Source organism: Bos mutus, chromosome 4 (assembly GCF_027580195.1).
Source record: "Bos mutus isolate GX-2022 chromosome 4, NWIPB_WYAK_1.1, whole genome shotgun sequence".
NCBI lineage: Eukaryota > Metazoa > Chordata > Mammalia > Artiodactyla > Bovidae > Bos > Bos mutus.
The window spans coordinates 19,184,858-19,190,857 of record NC_091620.1 but is presented as its reverse complement, the minus strand read 5'-3'; positions in this window follow the sequence as shown (position 1 = coordinate 19,190,857).

Here is a 6,000-nt window from a genome sequence, read left to right as displayed (position 1 = left end):
CAAACTGGTCTTTCCCCTTTCTGACCACATCTATATTTATTCAGGTTTCACGTATGTTCCTGAGGCCGGACAGTGCATAGTGAGCTAAGGACAGCCATCACGTAAGAATCACTAATGTGATGCCTCTGTTTTATCGTCTTTGCCCCGGTCATTTTATGGACAGTCCTAGGAGAAGGCGATGGCACCCCACTCCAGTGCTCTTGCCTGGAAAATCCCATGGACAGAGGAGCCTGGTAGGCTGTAGTCCATGGGGTCGCGAAGAGTCGGACACGACTGAGCGACTTCACTTTCAATGTTCAGTTTCCTGCATTGGAGAAGGCAATGGCAACCCACTCCAGTGTTCTTGCCTGGAGAATCCCAGGGATGGCGGAGCCTGGTGGGCTGCCATCTATGGGGTCGCACAGAGTCAGACACGACTGAAGCAACTTAGCAGCAGCACCAGCAGCAGTCTACTTCAGTCTTTTTGAAAAGGGATCTTTCCAGATTTCATTCCTTAGTGCAATGGCTGTGCAACCTTGGCGTACAAACGTGGTCACATCTCTCTTGTTTAACTAGTTCATTGCTCAAGTGTCTAAAGGATGACTTAGCTGAACGCGGGTGACTCTTGAGAATTTTCACTCACTTCTCAGGGATTCTGGAGGTTTAAACAGACTCAAGAAGAGTCAGTAAGATCTCCATAGCCAGGAGGAGAGAAAAAGTCATCTCGTCTGATTTCTGCTGCAGTTGACTCTCATTACCACAAGGTGTCGCTGTTGAGGACTTGCTCTGAGCCATCTCATGCCGGTTCCTTCTAGACTGAGCCTCCTAGAAAGGCTGAAACCTCATCGCAAGCTGTTGCTTGTCTGTATGAAGGGTAAACCCACACCCTCAGAGAAATATTCTATAAAAACACTAGACTTTTCTATCTGGTCTCTCTGCTTTCATTCTTGCTCTAATGACTTATCCTAAAAGTGGAGAGGAAGCAGTTTCTAAGACTCTGAAGGAGAGAGAGTAGAGCTGGGAGAAAGTGCATTAAAGATGCTCTTTTATACCTGAAAACGTACTAAATAGTGTCACATAGCCACAGAGTGAAGCCTTGAGTTATAATTTATAGTGTGTATCTATAAAATTGGGCTCACTGAGAACCTTGGGAGAAAAAAGAATAATCACTAGAGAGTGCAGAAGACTGTCACCAAATTCCTTATTTACAAGAAAGTGAAGAGGAACTCAAAAGCCTTTTGATGAAAGTGAAAGAGGAGAGTGAAAAACTTGGCTTAAAGCTCAACATTCAGAAAACAAAGATCATGGCATCCGGTCCCATCACTTCATGGGAAATAGATGGGGAAACAGTGGTAACAGTGTCAGACTTTATTTTTCTGGGCTCCAAAATCACTGCAGATGGTGACTGCAGCCATGAAATTAAAAGATGCTTACTCCTTGGAAGGAAAGTTATATCCAACCTAGATAGCATATTCAAAAGCAGAGACATTACTTTGCCAACAAAGGTTCATCTAGTCAAGGCTATGGTTTTTCCAGTGGTCATGTATGGATGTGAGAGTTGGACTGTGAAGAAGGCTGAGTGCCAAAGAATTGATGCTTTTGAACTGTGGTGTTGGAGAAGACTCTTGGGAGTCCTTTGGACTGCAAGGAGATCCAACCAGTCCAATCTGAAGGAGATCAGCCCTGGGATTTCTTTGGAAGGAGTGATGTTAAAGCTGAAACTCCAGTACTTTGGCCACCTCATGCAAAGAGTTGACTCATTGTAAAAGACTCTGATGCTGGGAGGGATTGGGAGCAGGAGGAGAAGGGGACGACAGAGGATGAGATGGCTGGATGGCATCACTGACTGGATGGACGTGAGTCTGAGTGAACTCCGGGAGTTGGTGATGGACAGGGAGGCCTGGCATGCTGTGATTCATGGGGTCGCAAAGAGTCAGACACGACTGAGCGACTGAACTGAACTGAGAATAAAGAGCACTGGATGGATAAGAAGACCTGAATTCCAGTCCTTGTCCTGTAATATGAACTTGAGAAGTCACTCAGTTTCTTTGACGCCAGTGCCTAAATCTGTAAACTCAGGACAGTACCAGTCCCTTTCATCCTGTGGTGATGCTCTTGTGAGAATCAAATGGATTGATTCAGAAACTTTAAAGCCCTATGTAAATATGAAGTCTTTCATAACAGGTTTAAAAAAAAATTTAACCGATTTTATTTTTAAGCAGTTTCAGGTTCATAGAAAAATTGAACAGAAAGTACAGAGTTCCCACAGAAGCCCTCAACTGCCTCTGCAGTTTCCACTTTTATAAATACTTGCATTCGTCTGTTACAATTGATAAGCCAATATTAGTACATTACTATGAGCTAAACCCATAGTTTAAGTTAGGGCTCACTCTTTGTACATTCCACAGGCTTTGACAAATGCTTAGTGACATTTATCCAGTGCTGCACAGAATGTTTCACTGCCCTACAAGTCCCCTGCGCACCCCCATTCATCTCCTATCTCCCCACAGCCCCAGCAACCACTGATCTTTCACTGTCTCTCTAGCTTTGCCTTTCCAGATGTCATAGAGTTGGACTCATCTGGCATGTAGCCTTTCAGATTGGCTTTTTTCACTTAGTATTGTATTTAAAGTTGCTCTACGTCTTTTCATTGATAGCTCTTTTTTATTGTTGAAAAATATTCCATTATAGATGTATTCCCAGCTGGCATTTTTTAAAAATGAAAGCCCAAAGACTGCATTGTATGAGAGTTAATTAAATATCAAGAGCTCCAGGAAAGAGAGAAAGAAGGTGCAAAGGGCAGCTTGGTGTGGGGGTAGGGTGGGCAGAGAAGTGATACATCATCTCCTGGTTTCCATGCAGATGGTATGTGTTGGAGGAGGCAGGGATTTAAGGGCTGGATGTAAACATAAGAACCATGATATTTCCCTTCTTCTGCCTCCTGGAAACACAGCTCAACTGCTAGCAACTTGGTCCCCTAAGTGTAGGGCCTAAAGTGTAAGCCCAAGCACAGTACCTGGGCGTGGTGCTGATAGCAGACTAAGGGGAAAGAAAAGCTCAAGTCTTGTATCTCACACGCCACAGCACTCCTAGCTATACGGATGACACACAGGCGTTTGCAATAAATGCTTGAAGGAACAGTAGAGGAAACACAGGGTTGATCCCAGACTTGGGAACCAAGGGAAAGTGCAAGGAAGAGGCAGAAAGATCCAGGCATTAATGATCTGTGATAAAGCTCTGGAAATACTACTGCCAAGCCCAAGATCCCCTTTACAAACTGCTGAGCACCGCAGAGCGACTGTGTGCATCAGCTTCAAGTCAAGACATCCCTAAGATCTCTGACAATAAAGAAAATAGCAGCCTCCTGCCAGCCAGTACACCCAGAGGAAAATAGTAACTTGTGTGCCTTGTGGAGCCCCGATTCTCCTTCTACAGCCGGATCTTCAGCGCCACCTAGTGGTGGTCCGTTCAGGCTGGCTGCGCTACCAAAGCAACGGACTAGGGAAAACTTCATGCCCTGGCTTAAAACTGGAAGGATTAAAGCATCCTTCTTAAGGTTCAAGATAAGAGACTATGTGGAAATCATGCATAAATTGAGAGCTTTAGACTTAACGTCAGAGAATCTTAAGTCACAGAACTTAATCTCAGCAATTACATGCACAATTAGTAGCAGGGTTTTGGATTTGTGCTTATCTCCCTGCAGCTTGGGGTACTGAGCAATTTTGGACAGTGAGGCTGAGATCAAGAGTTAAAGTTGCGCAGAGAAGTACAGAACTGAGAAGTGGAAGAGAGGATCTGATCCAGCCCCTGCCCCCAGGCAGGGGAAGTGCTGTTTCCTTTTCCCACTCTAGCCACCCATCTTTTCTCTTACTCTTTTCCACCTTTTCCTTGTTTGTTCCCCAGCTTCATATAGAAACAGCTGACTCATAGTCTGGTAGCCCATTTTAACCCATTCATCCTAGCGTACAGCGGGTTTCAAAGTTACCACTCACACCTATTCTGGTTTCCTCAGGGCTTATCAGTCTGATGTTAGCAAAACAATCAGATCAAATTAATATTCACTGTATTATCAGGGCTTCATGCTTCAGGAGCATTTGTAATTGGAATAAATAATTCTGTAACTGGAAAGTTTCAATTAGCTTTGAAGAAACTTGGAGAAAAGAGTTGATCAATCTAAGCTGAATATTTTAAAAATGTATTTCTATATATTCTATATGTTAGAAATAAATAATTTGATATTGAAATTTAAAAAGTATCATTTACAAGAGTACTAAAAACATGAAAAAATAAAGATACATTTAACAAAATGTGTCCAAGACATGTATAGTATGGTTTACAATTGCTGTTGTTCAGTTGCTAAGTCATGTCAGACTCTTTGTGACCCCATGGACTGCAGCACACCAGGCTTCCCTGTCCTTCACTATCTCCCTGAGTTTGCTCAGACTCATGTCCATTGAGTCAGTTATGCCATCCAACCATCTCATCCTCTGTTGTCCCCTTCTCTTGCCCCCAATCTTTCCCAGCATCAGGGTCTTTTCCAGTGAGTCAGCTCGTCACATCAGGTGGTCAAAGTATTGTAGCTTCAACTTCAACATCAGTCCTTCCAATGAATATTCAGGATTGGTTTCCTTTAGGATTGACTGGTTGGATCTCTTTGCTGTTCAAGGGACTCTCAAGAGTCTCCTCCAGCACCAGAGTTCCAAAGTATCAATTCTTTGGTGCTCAGCCTTCTTTATGGTCCACCTCTCATATCTGTACATGACTACTGGAAAGACCATAGCTTTGACTTTAGGAACCTTTTTTGGCAAAGTGATGCTTCTACTTTTTTAATACGCTGTCTAGGTTTGTCATAGCTTTTCTTCCAAAGAGCAATGTCTTTTAATTTCATGGCTGCAGTCACCGTCCACAGTGATTTTGCTGCCTAAAAGGACGGTATGGGTATTCTGTAGGAAAAATAGTAACATTGTCACTGTTCTCATAGAATTTAGAATATCAAGTGGGGGAGGAGCCTGGCACTAATACAATTGTAAAACACTCAAATTATGATGAATTCCTTGAAGGACAAAGGAGCTCTGGGTGAGTGTAACGGGAGGAACCTAATTTAAATGAATGACCCGGGAAGGTGTCTGCGGTGAAGTGACACTTAGTCAAGAGGAGGAAGATGAGTGAATCAGGTGATAATGTGCCAGCCTCAGTGAAGACCTTGAAGTTGGAAAGATCTTGGTACGTTCTGATAGAGAAAAATAATGATGAGTGAATATTTATTTATTTATTTTATTATGGGTGAATTTTAAAAGATTCATATAAATATGAAACCACAGAAAATTCCTGGGAAATAAATACAGGTCAATTTCTGGTTATTTGATAGAGGGTTCTCAAGACTATGACTGAGATTCAACTGTATGTCATACAAGGGTTTTTTGTGGTTTGTTTGTTTATGTGTATTCATTTATTTGGCTGCATCCGGTCTTAGCTGTGGTGCTAGGGATCTTCTGTCTTCGTTGTGGCATGTGGGATCTTTAGCTGTGGCATGTAAAGTCTTGGTTGCTGCACATGAGATCTAGTTCCCTGACCCAGGATCGAACCAGGGCTCCCTGCATCAGGAGCTTGGAGTCTTAGTCACTGGGCCACCAGGAACATCCCAAACTTCTTGTTGCAGAATATTTAGAATTGGGTTCCTCTGGGAAAACTGGGTTTTGCAAAACAGTATTGGAGGCCTTGCTTAAAGTAATCAGTGTGAACCCTATCTTCATCCCTGCTGTGTGTGTGTGTATGTGTATGTATAAGTTGCTCAGTCGTGTCCGCCTCTGCGACCCCATGGACTGTAGCCTGCCAGGCCCCTCTGTCCATGGGATTTTCCAGGCAAGAATACTGGAGTGAGTCGCCATTGCCTTTTCCCTGTTACTCCTATATTAAACAAGCAACTGGAAAGTGCCAGCCAGGGCCCAGATGTTGTCAGGAGGAGGACATGTCCGAGGACAAGGAGACGCATTCACAAGAGACGTCACATTCAGGAAAAGA